Source organism: Daphnia pulicaria, chromosome 1 (genome assembly GCF_021234035.1).
Source record: "Daphnia pulicaria isolate SC F1-1A chromosome 1, SC_F0-13Bv2, whole genome shotgun sequence".
NCBI lineage: Eukaryota > Metazoa > Arthropoda > Branchiopoda > Diplostraca > Daphniidae > Daphnia > Daphnia pulicaria.
In genome coordinates, this window is record NC_060913.1 from 37197599 (window position 1) to 37217074 (window position 19476).

The window sequence follows — 19476 nt, forward strand, 5'->3', positions numbered from 1 at the left end:
TAATTATAATAAACGAAATAAATATATTTTCAACTATTTAGTTAAATTAATATTTCCGATGTATAGTTTTAGGAAAATTTTGAGGGGTGGGTGGGTAAATGTAGGCCTACTGGTGCTAGCTATAGATATAGTAGATATCTTATCGGTGGCCTCCTTTTTTTCGAATTTTTCCGATTTGTTACGTATCAAACCGTCGAACTATTTTTTAAAATATGAAAACAATGGGCGAAAATGAAACTGTTGGTGCACAGGTGCTCGTCGATATTGTGTTTTTTATGTCCTTTCGATTGTGTCGCTATCTGGGCTTTTCTTCTTTTTATATTTATGTGTGAAAGGTGGTTTTATATTCCCCATATATTTATGCTCTTCTCTCATGAGATCTCACAAGAGACCGTAAAAGAGCTTTCCAGCACGTCAATAATAGAAATAAAAAGGCCAGTGTACCAATCCAGCCTTAGGGTCTATTGTTTTCGGTTGCCGGTTGTCGATATTTACGAGAAGTTAAAAGAGTGTGCGCGAGTGTTTTCTCTCTTGAGGTTTTACCTCTTGGAACAGCAGCAAAAAATTCTTTAAAACATTAACTCTACATGAATTAAACTCCCATGAGTGCAGCAGTACTCCCTGCTGCAGAATACCCGCCCTTGGACCTTTACACTGAAAAACAATGTGCCACTTTCTGTATACCTTTAGTGTATCCGGAAAACGAACTGAGGAAACCATCAGACTAGTGTTGGAAGCGAGAGGAAGAAAATTGCAAATCGTTTTCTAGAGCAAACTTATAAATAATTTAACTCATTGAAACGTTAATTATAGCTGTACAAATCTACATCTCAAACAAAACTCAAAAATTGGCTTGTTAATATTAGCTTAATTGGGTAGAGCGCCGTGCCGATGTCATGAGTACGATTCTCTTACTATAGCCGAAATCTCGAGCACCAAATCTCTTGTTATTGTTATAAAAAGATTTGATTATTTTGAATATTTCCCCTCTAGGTGAACGTTAAGTTTTCTTATTGTATTTACGACATTATACGATTTTTTTATTATAGTCAATAAAACTATAATATAGGATAGTACTGAATTAAATCATTATTTCAATCGTTTATAGATTGCGCACTCGATTGCGCAATGGTCTAAATATATATATAATATTCGCAATGCGACCAATTTGAATTTCCTGTTATTCCAGATGCTCATGTATGACTTGTTTGCTTCCGAATCAGTGAAAACACAATTTACGTAAAATTAAATAAATTTATTTTATTTGGGACAAAAAATGGCCTTAGGCTATAAGGAATCGCAAAGATATAGGCATATTAATATTTAGCACGGTGCTCTGTCCATCTGTATCATTAACGGCAATAACCCATTTTGGCATAATATAACGAACAATGATAAATTTGCTGCTCGATGGTGGTGCTTATAGGGTGCTTATCATCGTCTCTCCCTTTGATTATTCAATTTTTCACGATTGTCGGAGATCGCCGTTCAATTTCCTCTTCTTCTTGTAAGTTTTTGGGGTGGACAACCAAACCGAGTATAGACCTATTATAAAATGCCCCAATTATAAGCTGCTGGCGTGGTTTAATTGTTTTCGTCTTGCTTTGGTATTATATATATCGCGCTGGAATAGCATTCTATCGTGTTTCTTTTTACTAGTTGGCTGACAGAGGTTAAATTTTGCCTGCTGCGCGCATCACGTTGCAAGACAGTAACACTTAAAAAAAAGGAAGGGGGGATCATTCAAATATTTGTATCACAATATCTTAAATAATCCAAGGATATAATAATAATTTGATGAAAAATGGCTCACGATGTACTCACGACTGAGCGGATGATGACTGATAGAAATGAACGAACGATGGGAACCATACTGGAAACTTTGTTCAAGACAAACCTTTTTTTTAATTCAATGAAATAGCTCATGTAGATTTCTGCCAGCATCTAGTTTTAACTTACAACAAACCTAATAAAAGTCGAAAAAACAACAACAATGTAATTTGAGAATCTTGGACACGGCTGCTGGATGGCCGCGCCGAACCAGTTTAACTTTATATAGTATTAGGCCTATAGCCTATTTCAAAGGCTTTCTCGGAGGAGGCAGTGCACCAGCAGCAGCATCAGTCGTTGTGAGCAGCAACGACGGTCATTTGTCGTATTATTATATAATATACATGGACAAGGGAATAAATAAATAAAACGACCCTCTCAGTTACAATGCGGCAACACGATCAAATAAATTTCGTTAAAAATAGCCGCCGAACCAGTATAACTTTATATATAGTATAGCCTACATTTATTATAGGCTTTCTCGGAGGAGGCAGCGCACCAGCAGCTGTACAATCAGTCATTATTGTGAGCAGCAACGACGATCCCTTGTTGTATTATAATACATGGACAAGGGAATAAATAAAACGACCCCCTCAGTTACAATGAGGAAACACGATAAAAATTTCGTTCAAAAATATTTTAACTAATAATTGAGAAAATAAAACTAATTTGAAAGCACGACTTTGTCGACTTACCGGGACAACATGCAGCCATCTGCCATCTATATGTAGTCCAGCTTACATATTTTAGTAGATGGATTAGAGCTAATTCCGTCATAGCTTGTATAAATAGTCCATCAGACCCGCATTATATATTGTCGTCGAATGAATAATTTAGGCTGTATAATGTCAATGTCGTTGTATTCTATAGTCAGCACAGGCCTTTAATACAACAAAAACAGTACTTAATATACGAATACAAAGCACCGAAAATAAAAATGTGAACAAATTATCAGTATAATGTGCTGCAGTATACTACTATAGGGCTTCTGCATAAGAGCGCATAAGAGGACTTGCTTACAATACTTGCTATGCTACAATACTTGTTTACAATCTTGAATTGTTGTTTTAATTGCAGATAACTTGTGTGTATTTGGTCATTTGGTGGCACTTTTTTGCGCTGTCGTGTTCTTGGCCGATCGGTCGAAAAGGACCAACAGAATCTGGAAGACTTGACAACCATTGAAGACCGATCGAGACACACTGGTTTCACCTCAAAGCAGAAAAACGGATTCAAAACTTGACGTGAAAATAGCTCATCAGCCTGGACAACCCGACGAACCTCACACAGAAAATTTTCCTTGTCCCGAAAATGTGGGAAAAGATGCGTCAGACAAGTAATTAATCGGAATATAATATATCGGAATTAATCGGAGAAGCTAAATCTGAATTGCTAGAGTCGGCGCCGCTCCAGTTCCACCAAACCCTGCGCCATCCAATCAGTCGAGGATTTCTTCTTCCTTACCTTTCGTCTTCCTTATACCACCGACCGTACGTGAGACGCGCGTATCATTATAACTTCGGAGGCATCTTCGGATATCCGTATATTATGGCGGATTCGGATCATATGGTTACGGTGACTACGGCGGAGGATACTACGGCGATTACGGTGGGGGCTATAGTGACTATGGTGGAGGCTACTGTGATTATGGAGGGGGCTATGGTGACATCGATATTGGAATCGATTCAGATTATTAACTAAATTCTTCCAAGTAAATCGCTCACAATTGTTAAAAAAAATTTCAAATTTTCCACCAACAAATTTTATTCTTTGATCTGAGAACAGTTACGATTTTTTTTTTTTTTTTAGTTTACAATCTTGTTTACAAAACAAAATAAGGTGAGAAACGTACGTAAGAAGGAAGAGTAAATAAAAATCCGTGGCTTATTTCGGGCCAACGACACGGGCCAACTTCAAATCTTCAACAAAAGTTGAAAAATGTGAATCCACAACTCCACAACGTAAACTGGTAAACTTCGATTCGTCAATCGTTCTTGCATACTGCAGCTTCTTCAAAATGCGGCGTGATCTTCCGTCAGACCCGCGATGTAGCCCGTTCGTCACTTATTCCGTCGCTGCCCTCGTCAGTATTGCCGACGGCTTCGCAAAGTTTCCAACTCGAGCGGAGATCGCTGCTCAATTTCTTCTTCTTCTTGGCCGTTTTCTGTGTCAGCTGGATGATTGAGTAATGCTCCAAATGGGCTGGAGCTTTAACTGTTTTCGTCTTGCTTCGGGTATCGCGCTGAAACAGCACCCGGTCGTGTTTCTCCTGCCAGTTGCCTGGCAGAGGTTGGTTTATGGCCTGTGGGCATCGCATTACAATGTACAATAAAACAATTATTTTAAAGAGAGGAGCCTTCAAATATGTTAATACCACGATATGTTCAAGAATCCAAGGATATTTGATGAAAAATGGCTCTCGGCTGAGCGGAAGACTAGAAATGGACGAACTGAATGGTCGTTGTTGATGACTTGCTCCAATTGCGGATTGAAATTTAGTTCCGTAATGTTAGTCCACCTAATAAAATCAAAATTCCTTTTAGCTTTACATTGAAATGATTTTTACGATTATTCCGGATTATTTTAATACGAACACCGGACGATGTTTGGCGGAGCCTTGAGCATCCTTCATGTCAAATGTGCTGATCGGTTTCATCTGTAGAAATCTAATAAAGAAACGAAAATCTCGCTGGTGATCCTCTTCCCCTTGGTGTTGGTTTCTTTGATCCGATCGATGGGACGTTGCAGCCATTCCGGGAAATCGTCCAAGACCACTGTAATAATGTTATATAATAGAAATATAATTACCATCTCGACTGATGTTACTCTTTGACGACGCCAAGAGTTTGATAGCCCACGTCTTCAATTTGTTAGCCGTACCTTTAACTAATTTCGTCTGATCTCTGTTCAAGGCGACTGCCTGTGGATTAAAAAAAAATGGCCAAAAAATGAAATCCGTTGGATGCCAATAATTGGCAATAAAAATGTGAAGCCGTATTTAACCCGCAGGGCTTCCAAGACTCCTTTTTCATAGAGGCTGTTGCTTCAGTTAAAAGGCTGGCCATCTAAAAAACTGCAGTTTTTCCATCTGTTTTCATAACAATTCATAAAAATTACAATAAAAACTTGTACCAAAGCCGAAAAAGTGTTTGAATATGTGAACCTCTGACACGGTTTGATGGCTGCCGAACCAAAATATCCAGTAACTAAATAGTCGGTTTTCTCGCAGGTGGCAGCCCACAGTCATTGTGAGTAACAACGATTCCTTTATCGACAAATTTGAATATTAAATAAAATAACATGAATAACAACGGCAAGACGATCAGAATTTCTCAAATGGTAATTAACAATTCCGAAAAAAAAAAAAAACAATTAAATATAAAGGCGTGACTTACCGGGCCACCAAGGGCAGCCATCCAGCTTAGCCCAGACGATTGCACCCAGTCGAATAAATTGACGGGAGGCTATAACGTCTTTTTTGGCTCTGCGACTTCACCATTTCCATCTGATTTTCCTTCACTTTTGCTGCTGCTGTTGCTACCGATTTTGTTGTTAGCCATCTTCTGTGGAAATTGAATTGAATCTAAATCAAAAATTGTTCCTGCCCGATAACGAACCGTAAACTGCACTGAAATCCTTTTTTTACGGAAAATGCGAAATTTCAACTTTAATGAAATTGCACAGTTAACTTCTCTCCTTCCCTAACCTCCTGTTTGAAAATAGGTCAAATTGAAATGAGGAGATAATGTGGATTGAGGGGGAGCGGGGAGGCTATGCTATGCGAGATGAGCATGGGAAACTTTTTTTTTCAAACGACGATGACTTTTCGCTATTTCGTATTTGGGAATGTGATTGGAAAGTCTTTTTGCGTCTTTTGCGAGTTACATTTTCAGGCATTAACGTTTTGGAAAAGTTAACGAAAACGATGGCGTCTCGCATTTGCCGTCGGATATCAGTGGAGGTGAAATTAGTCGGAAAAAGAGAACACGATATTGAGAAAAAAATAAATTCACTGCATTATTTGTTTCACCGTTTCAAATCGAAGCAAAATAGAAGCGACTGCTTACGGATTTACTAAAACTCATTACCAGAAAATGTATCAGCAATTTAAGTTAATTAACATTTCAATGCTCTCCAGTGTAACGTCGAACTAGGCCTAATGCACAAGAATGAATAAATTAATCAGCACCGATCTGTGTCGAACCAAGCTCCTTTCAAATTTGATTTTGCAGAGTGGCGAAACAAGAGTAGAGAAAACATCATCCGCAATAGCCCCATTGCCATTAGGCCTACATATACCCTAGGCTAAAACACGAATTTAAACGACAGGGACTCAGAATTATTATGTACGCGCTTGCCTCATGGTTGGGGTGTATGAACAATTAGTACAATCTATTATAAGCTAGTTATAGTAGCCCCATGCATAATGCAGAAGTATTTATGTAATTGTTTTTTATCCACGTTATCAGTAATACGCCAGCAGCCTTTCGGCCTTTGTTGCAACATAACAGAGGCAAACCGAGGCAAACAGTGATTTAACTGTTAAGTTGGTGCATTAATGTCGACATAAATGGTCACACAAAGAAAACTTTAAAATGTCATAAAAATAAAAAACCCGGGGAATTTTTTATTTTTGGATATCTTATTGGAGGATGGATTAGGCAAATTGAAATTTAAAAAAAAATCGTATCGCTGACACGATACAAAGTTAGATTCGATTTCCTTTCTTTTCCTATAAATAACATACAACCACCAATGCAAAATAACAGAACCTATTCGATCTTTTGTCGATACAATGGCTAAGTCGTATATAAGGCTATAACCCATCAATTTATTCCGTTAAACAGACCAATATTAATAGACTCACAACTAAGATCGCGGCGGCTGTGGATCAAGTGTTTCTGCCGGGACATTTCAATTGCCATATTAATCGCCTTTTTTTTTGTAATAAAAATACCGGGATCGAAACTTTTCGACTCTGTTTAATATTTGCGGGGATTTTTCGTCAGATAATCGCGGTAATAATTTTTAATCATTCATCCGAAACATTGCGGGGATTGCTGTCCGCGTTGTCATTGTTGCAGCGCACTATAATTATTTATAATGTCGTTTCACTGCTTTTTGTCATGGGCACTTATATAGGCCTACTCTTTTATATGAAACCGCTCGATCTAAGTAGGGCCTATATCCCAATTTCTTAATTAAAAGTGGGCTAAAACCATGCATAACCCGCAATTGATCTTAAAAAACAAATCCAAAAAAAAACAACGATTCAGAATGATTCCACATGATTTGTTTCGTGGGTCAGATATATGTGAACAACTAGGCCTATATAGCGATTCAGTTTTATAATCTAGCCTAGTATCTTTTGCTGGACAGTTATCTTGCAATTATAGTGTTCATACATGTCCAATTCTTTTGTAGGCTAATATATATGCTTATTAAGTTGTTATTAACAGTCAGGGCTCTATATAGACTTCCAGACTAGAGGACCAGCTCATCAAAACTGCACTGCACTGATCACCCACGGCAACGTGAAATCCCGGCGCAAACCGGCATGGCCATATCATAAAATAAAGAATCTTGTTTGATGTGTTTTTTTAAAATATCTATATTAACTCGGTCATTCCATTCGAAATCACAAGAACTAATGTGGGGAATGCCATGAACCCTTCTACCGGAATATTCATAGCACCGAGACAGGGGAAATATTTTTTCGGTTTTTCTGGTGTTGCTAATAGCATTCAAGGAAACAATGCTGCACGCGTTGATTTACAGTTGAATGGTGTTAGAATTGCACAAGCGTATAGTTGCACCACCCTTGATACATTTGCACACCAATCCACTTTGGAGCTTAATAAAGGAGACCAAATAACGCTGTTCTTAGTAGCCGGAGCAATTACTGACGGAACTAGTTTACAACACACTACTTTTGTTGGCTGGTTAGTCGAAGAAGATGAAATGTTCCATGAATAGAGTGACAGCTGACGCAGAAGACAAAAATCAAATTTTGATTTGGCATTTGGAAATATGTTTCTTGCGAGGTTTCTATGGTAAATTGGGTCGAAAGTTTGTGTCAAATTGCCAAATATCTTATAGTTAGCTACTTTAACTGACATACCATATCCGATAAAAAAATTATGCAATAAATCAAGTGTTTCCGAATAAGGTAAATTATTCTGATATCGTCAGCTGATATTTTTTTCATTCTTACAAAGAGTTCAGCAAATCATAGCAAGGTATAATGCAAAACTATAATGAGATTTTCCGTATTATTCCTGGTTTTGCAACTTGACCCTCCTGGCACTTGCAAACTCTAAATTGTTGCTGAATGCGGGGCAGGATGACTGAAAAAAATTTAATATCTTGTGAGAAGAGTTTTATACAGCTAATACTCCTTATACACTGGAGTCGAAATAATACAGGTCCGTTGCGAATTGTTAAGTCCCTAATGTTACAGCCCTCCTTCTCTCTCAGCTCTCTTTTCCACCAGCGTCTCTTTCACCGTCGTGCCCCGCACTCTTCTTTCTTTCCCTTTCATCATCCCGAAGACGACCCTCTGTCCTCCAGCCCACGTTTACCTACGTTGTCTTTTTCCTGTTCTCACCTTCTCAGAACCTAGTCATAAAACACGGATCATAACAGTATGCTTTTGCATTAAGACGGACAGAAAATAATTCGATTCAAAACAAAATCGAGGAAGAAAGAAAAACAAATAACGACGTCATTTAGATAGAAATATTGAATTTCTATAGGAATTTATCATTGAAGATGGCCGGGTCGATTACACAATTGATGGGTAACCAATAATTATTGTTGCCCACGAATTAACTTTGTACTTAAAGTCGACGACGAAATGTATAGGCCAACACCGCCAACATAAACCAACGTAAACGTAAACGTTCTAGCCCATGCTATCGACACGTATGTCGCTATGGCGTGTGTAATACTAATAATCAACGTTCAAATTAATCTAAAAAAAACAAACCAAAAAAAAAAGAGCTCAAACGTGGAACTGCATGACCAGCGAAGTGGCGAACCAAGCGTCTGAAAGCCGCAACTAGTCTTTGTATATGTAGCTCACTGGTCTGTGACTGACTGTCTGCTAGGATCTGATTGTCATTGTCAATACTGGTCAATGTGTTGCCGTCACGTTTTGACAGTTTGGGCCGAATTTTTGACGTTTTGACACTCACTCACTCAGGCCCGGGCCTGCTCATCGAACGTCATCGATCAACTGGGGTCCTAATCCAAGTAAGTCTTATGAATTATGATACTAATTAAATACTTTTAATCCAATAAGCATTTTCAAATGAAATTCTGTGATGAAACCAACTAAATGACAACAATCCATAACAGCCAATCAACAAAGCAGCATGAAAGTTGGTCAACCCATTGTTCAAGTTCTACGAAGACAGAGCCTTAAGCCTACACATTTGCCCCAGCAGCTGTTGATCTTACTCCCAACAAAAGAAGGTGGTGTTTCAAAAGAAATCAAACAGGTGGGAACTGGCAAGGAGCAGCTCAGTCCAGCTAGTCCACACACGTGACGCATGAAGCTTGATTCCAGTCAGGACAGAGGGGAGAAATTCAAATTCAAGCAAAGGTACTTCTAATGGAATGTGATGAATGTGGTTGTTTTTTAAATTGACATTCTTAAATGTAATTCTCTACAGGTAGTGTAAAAAAGACATGCAAGACCCTACTGGAGTAAATACCATTGAAGTGTGCAGTCTTGTCTTGTTAATCCAATTATGCTTACGGTGAAAATGGAAGTCCACCTAAAAATTCCTCTTAAATGCCACATTGCTGATGTTTGAGGTATGGTTGGATCCACACTGCTCATTTTTATATAAATTCTGTAATTCATATTTGTCTTCAGGTTGGAAGATAGAAGATCTCCCTAAAGCAAGTGATGGAGGGATTATAAATCAAACCTTAAAGTTATTCAAATCCTATAATGAAAAGGTGCTTGTTGCTGAAGGTATGCTTCCTTGATGGCTGAAGTATTTAAAGTGAAAATTAAACAATAGTTTCCTTTTTCTCCCTTTTAATTGTTCTAGTTTCACTGGTCGGTCGACACGCGGAGACACGGTATTTGATCAACCTGAGTTTAGCTTCTACCTTGGAGAAGATTTAGAACATTCATTCATTCAACGAACATTCCCGACGGTGATGAATAGGCTCTGTTGAAATTCAAGAAGCAAGATAGGAGCTTGCTTAAGTTGACACCTGCATACGGTTTCGGCTCTGCCGGTAACGAGAAACAAGGTGTTTTACCCAACGTCAACCCCGAATACGAGGTTGAACTCAAGAGCTTTGAAAAGGCCAAAGAGAGCTGGAGGATGGACGCCGAAGAAAAAGCTGGAGAAGGCTCTAAACTCTGTAAGGAAAAGAAATCAATCATTTTAAAACTGCCAAATACGCTCTGGCTAACAAACAGTAGGCCTACTTCCAAGATTGTCACCCTCCTCGAGTTTGAAAAAAGTAAGTTTTGCTTTCCGCAACAATTTGATTACATTTTGTAAAAAAATTAAACATTTCGTTTCTATTTCAGCTCTTAAAGACGAGAAAGCTAAGGAGCAAGAACAGCTCATGCTGGCAGCATGCCTCAATCAGGTCATGTGCTGTTTAAAGTTAAACGATTTCTGTGCAACTCGTGATCATTGCCACAAGGCGCTTGAGATGGACCGCCCGAAAAATGAAAAGGGATTATTCCGCATCATGGGCCAAGTATCCGTACAAGTTGACCAGCAATTAGTTTGGATTTTTTACTCACAGATTTTGTCTCTCCATTCGTAGGCACTTTAGGGCATTCACGTGCCGGATGAAGCCAAGAAACATTTCGAGGCGATTCTCCAATTTGATTCGAACAACAAGGCGGCCGCCAATCAAGTGGTGATCTGCAACGCCAAGATTCGCGAGCAACGCGAAAAGGACAAGAAATTGTACTCTAGCATTTTCAACAAGGTGGTCGAAAAACGATCGACAGGTAAGCGAAAAGAATGGAGGCAAATGGTTTTATACGGTTGGTGGGACGAGTCGACGAAAGGTGTCCATCTGCCAGCTGGACGTTGATCTGGCTCAAATCGAACGAGATAAACAAGAAGCTGTGGAACAGTTGAAGGCCGAACGTAGGAAGAACCAAGCAGATTTCTTCAAGCGTTACGGTGGCAGGAAACCCAACATCGTGTCAGTCAACGGGAAGCCGCTAAATTTGAATGGAGATGAGGGTGAAGAAGATAATGACTAAAGCTCTTCGGACCAACAAAATGCGGAGTCGACAAAAACACCAACAGAGTCATCACATGAGTCATCCAACGATCTTCGTAAATGTTTTCGCGACTCATTCTGCCGATTTCGATTGTGTAATGAAAACACCCACCCTCCCGTCGAATGCGAATCCATATAGCTTTACACGGAACAATTATACTAACAGAATATAATTTGTCTGCCATTTTTGTGTTAAGGGCCGCAACTAACTGGGTTTTGTTTTATTTATTCTATTTGCAGAAAGCCTTGCGGAACAAGGCGATGGAAATGCCGGAACCGACGCAGTGGGACAATGAAGACTCGGAGAACACGACCGCCGTTGAATTGCAAGATCCTTTGGACTCTGTGCCATGTATAGAGTCGGATGAAAACTAATCTTGATTATCGTCATTGTGATTCCCGACCCATTTTTTTGAAATTTAATTACCCAGAATTGATTGTGTTTTTTTGCATGCCTGTTCTCTCTGTTGTTATAACACAACAACTTCTAAACCAAAACAGTACTAAGGACATATTCAATTGATTGTGTAATTATCGACTGCCCTCAATCGCAAAACACATCTCATCTTTATCAAATAAAAGTGGTGAATTTGACGGTTAAATTTCATAAATAAGAATGGAGATTCCATCTTAGTTGACGAAACCAAATCCTCCCTGAGTGATAAATAAAATGCTGTCTCGGCTTAAGCTGTTCTACCCATCTTCTTTGAGACCTCTGATATGCAGATGATGTCACGCCATATAGGAGACATGACAATTGAAGTTAACATGGTCTATCAGTAGAAAATGACGATGGAAAAATAAATGAATTATTAAATCTGATCCTCTGTTTGATTTTACATATTTTTCCTTTCTAGATGGTTCCCAATGACTTATCAATTATTTAAGTTGTGGATATTATTTAGGTCATGGTGTATTAGTACACCATGTTTAGGTCAGCGTCATCTGTCAAACTTCTATAAATACATAGGCTAATAATCAAACGCATTCTGTCACTTGGTTTCTCTATTCTGAGTTCATCCACATCCCATAAAAAATTACCAAAAGAAACAGACCTTCACTTTTATATTTATTACGACTTTCTAGAACATTGCAAAAAGCATTAATTAGCAATGAAGGTAGAGAATGTTTGACAACATTCACATGAAGTTAATAGACGCCGGACATTTCGCTACCTTGGCATTCACGAGTTAGTTTCCTACCATCCTCAGTTCCTCATTCTATAGTGGAAAAGATATAACAATGGCGTCGTTGCTAACTTTTTATTTTATTCCCAATCTTGTTTCAACAAACATTTGTAAAGATAATGCAGGGTTTCTATAAGAATAGATTAGTACAGTTAGTAATGCGCGGAGTAAATAGAAACAATACATCTTGAATAGTTGATGCAAATATAAGTAATACGAGAAGTTTTTTAACTGCTATCGTGGTTTTACCCTCGTTTGAACTTTATTTTCCGTTAATTATTTCCCCAGAATCGCTTGACCTCCCTTCTTGTATTCTACAATTATGACCTTCCTAGAACTTTCAACATTTTTGGTACACGTAGAATATCAATTCCCTTGGCGGAAATAAACTTAGTTGACCTGGTTGAATTCCTATAAATAGACATCAGTTTCCGATTCCCATCGCAGGCAGTAGCATTTGAGGACGCGAGTGGACTAGTCGCATTTATAGAGCTTTGAAAATTGACAACAATCCCGCAGAAGCAAAAGTCATGCGACTTATCGACCGATGCGCACCGTAGCGGGGGTTGGCGGTACTTTACTGCCAGTTTTGTCTGACAGAGGTTTGTCTGATACGCGTTTGACGTTCTTGATTGGTTTGCTAGTCACGTGTTCTGGTAGACCTATCAAAAACGCCAAAACTCTGTCAAACAAAGCTTACAGCAAAGTACCGCCAACCATCGCTACGGTGCACATTAATCGAGAATTCGCATGACTTTTGCCTCGCGGAACTGTTGCAACTTTCCAAAACTCTATAGGGATGTTCGACATCTTTTTTTACATTTGTTGCCATCGCGGCAACGCAGCATTTGAGTCAAGATGATGTCTGCTACAATTGTCCGCCCCGCCTTGTCTGGCTTTGTCTGACCAACTGACGAAGGTAAGATGACGTCAGACTAAATCTGACATCATGTGACCTACGTCAATTGGTCAGACAAGACGGGGCGGACAATTGTAGCAGACATCATCTTGACTCAAATGCTGCGTTGCCGCGATGGCAACAAATGTAAAAAAAGATGTTGAACAGCCCTATAGTGAGACGAAAAAACAAGTTATCTTGTTATGCCTAGCTTATGCCAACGTCTAAACAACGAACAACAAGCCGACAATCAATTAGATGTATGGCATTCTCCTCATCAGCCATATCTCGTCACTCTTTTTGTTTCTAGCTGTGATCGTGCGAAATGACGCATCGATTCTAACCTCTACTGGTTGAAAACAGTAGACTTTAGTCGAACCTTTCAACTGGGAGAGTGGAAGAAGGGCGAGTCCTTTACACGGTTGCAGCGATGGAATATCGTGTGGTCGAGGAAATTCAGGTTAATCTATCGTCGAAAACTCCCGTGATGGAATTGGCTTGTCGACGGTGGAACGCTAGTTCCACACGAAACAGAACCCTCCTTCCCTCAATATGTTGGATGTCAATAGATTCTTGTGCAATGTCAGGTTTGACGATATCGGGGCACAACATTAAAAACTATGTAAATTACTAAGCAGACAGGCCGAAGTTCTCCTCCAATCCACACAAACGCAAAACTTCTCTAGCATGAAACTGGCAAATACATTACACATTAATAAAACAGAAAGTAGAAAACCCCAAGAGAATGTAAGGTGGGAATCGTAGCAGGAGAAAAAAATGCAGGAAAAAGCATGGGGCAAGTTGACTGTTGTATTGAGTACGGAGTCGTATAGTGTGGTTTTCCTGTGTTCTGGGGTCTTGTTGGCTCAGGGGCACTTTGTGGCTCTCATCCGGTTGGATGGCGATTTACCGCCGCCATCTGATATTTCACGTAAAACTTTTTTCCGTAAAACTCCGGGATGGACGGTTGTCGGCAGGCTTCGTCCAACAATTCCATCGGCATTTCGATCGTCACCCCTAGACTGGTCTCGTAACGCTTGATAGCGGGGAATATTTACTCGTCCGTCAGGAAAAAAGAGACTTCCGTCGATCTGGTTCAGTCCGGTTTTCCTACGAGCCATCATCTTGGTGGCGGGGTAGAGGTAGAGGTACCAGACAACGGGAGTATTTTCAGAGAAGTCGTTGTCACGCTGCTCCTACGCCACGATGAAGTGGCACTGGTCGCAAATAGCAAAAGTATTTTACGACTCTGGGTAGGTTTTTGTTTTTGGTAAATAGAAATGGACGACAGTTCTAAAGAAAAACAGCGTTTATAGTGGATAAAAATTTGTATTATTGGAATCGATTATCGTTTGGTTTAACTAATGCACCAGAAATCTTTCAACGTTTGATGAACTATGTACTACGTTTAGTTATCGGAAACATCTGCTTAGTTTACCACCTAGGCTGTAGAAACCGGTGTGTTGTACCATTGGCGCCGGGAATAGCAAGGATTGGCCGGTAGTTGTGGAGAGTAGGTGCGCCCGTTGACTCCTACTGGCAGTTGCAGATTATGAATGTAGTTAGAAACGCTTACTGCATTTCTTCAGTTGACTTCGTTAAGGATGTTTTGCGTAAGTTCTGGGTGGCTGTCTCTGTCGACAAATAGCTCATCTAGCGTATCGTCAGCTATCAGCTGGAGATCCAACGTCGATGTTAGCGACTGTGTCCGAGAAAAAGACTGTACAAAAGTTTCGTCGTCTGTTGGCTCATCGATCATGATCGGTTCATGAGTTGGTTGGTGAGCGAATAGAATGTCGTCGGCGAAGACATCTTCCATTCTACCCCAGTCGGAGGAAGAAAAATAAATACGGTGGTTTGGTAGAGCCATTGTACTATTTGACGGATGATTTTGGAATGGCAGAGAAGTATATTTTTCGGATGCTTATATACTTCTTATTCGTGTTTCTTGTCGCGTAATGTATTTATTGTTGAGTTGAACCGCAGGAGTATATAGTGAAAGGTTCCTTCCGTCCACCAGCCTATCTGGTGAAAGGGTCAGCAGCCGGTGGCTTACTACTTTCACCAGACAGGGGCGAGAAAAGGTGCAGATCCTCCAAACGGAACATGTGATGAAAAGTGAGAGAGGGAACTGGACTTACTGGGGAAACAACTGGTAGTGGGGTGATAAATATGGAAGAATTTACTTCCGTTTAAAATGTGTTAATGGTAGCTCTCTCAACCCTGCTGAATTCTCAAGTTTTAATCACCTAATATTTCGAAAAAGTTATCGGATGATTCGTTTCGTTAACCAAAGCTATTGTAAAAATTATACCATTGTCTTATTTAGTAATAAAAGGATCTAATCGTATGCCGTTTTGCAATCTCGGCCCTCTATTCAAATTACACGCAAGATTGGGGGGTAACTGACCACCGCCCCCTTCCGATTAAACGTCAGTAGGCCTATTCCTGTCGGTTTGGAGCAGTCACAAAAAGTTGTCTCGAAACTATGAGCTGTCGAGACGACCAGGCTGATAAAGATGAAGAGCAGCATTATCTGGAAGTATTTGTATACATGTACATGAAATATATGGTATAAAAAATATGATAAGTCTATGCTTAACATATGTATTTTAATTATAGAAGTAAGTAATAATAAAAGTAAGTTAACAATAATAAGAGGAAGGGAAAAAGAGAGGCTGTGAAAAAGAGAGAGGCGGCGAAAGGAACAAGGCGACAAAAAAGGACATATTTCATCATAGGGATAAAGGTGAGAGGTATAATTAACACTATATTGAGGACACCTGGCTGTTTCCTTTCCCCCAAAAATGTTTTACCATTTAACGGAGGAGTGTGCCGAGAGATGTGGAAAAAGGTGCATATATATATATATATCCGCCCAAAAGATTACATTTTTTTATAAACAGTACAAAATTCATTGATTTTCTTCAGTAGTGCTCTTTGCCATAACGAGCATTGATATCCCGCACGTTTTAGAGTATCGGACCCGTAGATCCTCCGCTCGATGACATACCGTTGCAGCAGTTCGAGCTGCTCCAGTGCAAGGACTGGGCAGTCCAATATTGATGGCCGCAATCGGTTTTGATTTGCCGTCAGGACGGGACGCAGAGCCGGGGAAGGGGCGGCCAATTGCTCCAAGGGTGCTTGTCCGGCGGGTGCAACGGGTCTTGGTACCCGCGGCCTGATGGATGGGGCTACTGCCATCACTCTACCGTTGGGTTAAATAACAGAGGTTGGTGAAGGAGCCGGGACCGGCGGATTTTCCGTGTCCGATGGGTAGACGTAGTTTTGTTGTCGGGGTAAGGGCCGTAAGACAGCACGGCCAACCACTGGTTGGGGTCGAATTCGTCGTTGGTGGAGTCGGTTGTTAGGAGAAGGCTGCCTCGACCAGCCATGATGACAAAAATGGAATGAATGACAAGGTAAAGTAACAAATGGGAAATAAATGTTTTTTTTTTGTTGAAATGGTTTGTGTTTTCGAATTATTTTTTTCGTGGGCGGAGCCCAGTAAACACTATTTTTTCTCTAGTGGGCTGTGAAAACCCGAGACTACAGGAAAATAGCAAAATTGTTTTTCTAGAGTTGGCTTTTGCTCGGATTTTTTTTTTAATTTAACGTTTGTGGGCAACCCAGTTGTCCATTGTGTTAAGGCATTTTATGCTTAGGTAAGCGAGGAAACATAATACAATAAAGACGGTAAACATAAGAAAATATTCGCCCTTGTCGCTAACTGGAGCCCGAACCGAGTTATTTTCCACCATGTCGGCAGTAGGAACCGGTGTGTTCCATTGGCGCCGGGAGTAGCGAGGATGGTCTGGTAGTTGAGGAGAGTAGATGCGCCTGTCGACTCCTCCTGGCAGCTGCAGATCACGAATGTATTGCGAATCGCTTACTACATTTCTCCAGTTGACTTCGTTCATGCTGTTGTGTGTCAGTTCCGGGTGGCTGTCTGCGTCGATGCAAAGTTCGTCCAACGTATCGTCCGATATTAGTTGGAGATCCAATGTCGATGTTCAGGATGCTGTGCGGGATGTACTGTTCAACAGGATTTTTTCGTCGTCTGTTCGGTCCTCAATCACTATCGGTTCGGGAGTTGGTTGGTTAGTGAAAAGGATGTCGTCAGTGAAGACATCTTCCATTCTACCCCAGTCGGAGGCAGAGAAAAAGATGCGGTGATTGGGAAGTGCCATGGTACTGTTTTGACGGATGAAGTGGGAATGGTAGAGAAGTATACTGTATTTTTTCTGATGCTTATATACTTCTTTTTAAGTTTTTGCATGTGCAATTCTTTAATTTTGCACCATTTCCGGGTCACTTGTCGATTGAAAAAAAAAAAAATGTTGAACTGGCACAATGCTCACGGTGGCCGTTTCAGAATACACCGTTTTTTCTTATTGCTCAAAGTTAACGGTGGGAGTATATAGTCACAGCTGGCACAATTGTCTTCGAGAACAACACATTTTTTCAGCACTTTGACTTTCTACGGTTAGTATTTGCGCGCACTATACGATTTTAACATTATTGATTCCGCTTTTCATGCGTGCCTGTAGAATTTTTTCTTATCGTTTCCGAACTTTTTGTTTTGTTTTGTGCAGTTATATATTTTTAAAATTTTGGTTTCACTTTTATTACTTATTTTTTTTGTTGGGGTCGGCTACAGACATCTGGTCTCGCGCTGGATGTAATTTGTTTGATTGTGTTTTTTTTTTCACTTCTTACTTTCAAAAGTATGCATATTTATTTTATTTATTTATTTTTTTTAGGAAATATACTAAACACATCTTTCTAATACACTTTTTTTTTCTAAACTTCAGCAATTAAACGTGATTTTGGCTTTATAGCCGACCTTGGTCGTAAACGCGGACGTTCAATAGGGTTTGGAATATTTTCGTTATTGTTAATAATTGTGACCATTGGAGATAAGGGACGAGGGTGAGGTGTGTTTACGGGTGGGATATCAAATTCTATTTCGTCCTGATTGAAAAGAGGAATATCTACGTCTTCGTTTAGCTCGACTAAAATATCATTACTAGATATATTAATTACAGGGGGATTGAAATCAAGAGCAGGTTCAGTCTCTTCGGGATCAACAGTGTCTCTCGGTTCAACTGTTGACTCCATGTCAAGCATGGTTTAATCAGTCCATAACATCGTTTTGAACAAAGGTTTAAGTCTATTACTATGCACAAGTTTAATTTGAAATGAACTATCAGCTATTTCGACTGTATGCAGATTATTATTTACTTTGATAACTCTGTACGCGCCCTTAAACTTGGAAGTATATTTTTTATTATCACCTTTTGTTACTTCCCTTATATCTAGTAAAAATCTATCGCCCGGTTTGTAATTATGAAGTAAAGCCCGCTTATTGTACTGCTCTTTCTGTCGTTCTTGCGCTTTTACATGATATTCATGCGCCCTTTGAAAACTATAGCGGAGTCTTTCCAAAAGAGAATCGATGTAATTAGAGGAGGGGACTGGTTCTGGGACCGCAATTTTATTAATAGGAAAGTTGACATCACGACCAAAACACATGTAATAAGGGGTCTAATTTGTTGAAGAATGTATTGATGAACGGTATGCAAAGCATACTTCATCCAACACATCCTCCCAATCAATCATCAATCATTTTCATGCTGCCCGTCAACTAATTCTTTTCGTAAATTTGTCGTCATAGTACGATTAAAACGCTCGGTTTCCCCATTACTAGCTGGGTTATAAGCTGTAGTAAAACGTTGTTCAATATTTAAATTTTGACAAAAATATTTCATTAATTTAGACGTGAAATTTGGGCCTCGATCGGATACAAGCGCCGGAGGCGGTCCGTGCAATAAAACAATATTTTTATAGATACATTCTGCAGTTGTGCGAGCCGTTTGATCAGGCAAAGCGACAGCCACCACGAATTTAGTAAAATAATTGGTCATTACATATATACAGTTATTGCCGTTTGGCGAGATGGGGGAAATTGGACCTAAAAAGTCTACACCAATGATCTGAAATGGAGATTTAGCTAGCTCATGAGAAAAAAGATAAGCTTACAGCTTAGATTTTGAGTTGGCGATACATGTTTCGCAAGTTCTATAATATTCTTTTACATCAGGCAAAATTGTCGGCCAATGATAACTAGTTTAATTTTTAAATACAGTACCCACCAAACTATTAGGTACACCCCCCTTTTTTCAGTGCATTCTTATGGCACTACGTGTCTTAGAAAAAGTGCAAATACTACCCGAACGGCTTGGGCTAGATTTTTTTTCTTTTATTTCTGAGTAGATCTAATAACGA

The 19476-nt window shown here is 39.6% G+C and overlaps 1 long non-coding RNA gene across 2 annotated transcripts; it reads left to right on the plus strand.

The window, feature by feature from the left end:
- Positions 1–8916: 8916 nt before the first annotated feature.
- On the plus strand, positions 8917–11697 carry LOC124340528. Of its 2 annotated transcripts, none has more exons than XR_006918059.1 (8): positions 8917–9084; positions 9190–9436; positions 9507–9651; positions 9713–9814; positions 9894–10321; positions 10388–10563; positions 10633–10822; positions 11344–11697. It is a non-coding gene; the product is annotated as an uncharacterized LOC124340528 (long non-coding RNA). The 2 variants fall into 2 exon arrangements; XR_006918058.1 differs by having other exon boundaries at positions 9894–10317.
- The last annotated feature ends 7779 nt before the right edge of the window (positions 11698–19476 follow it).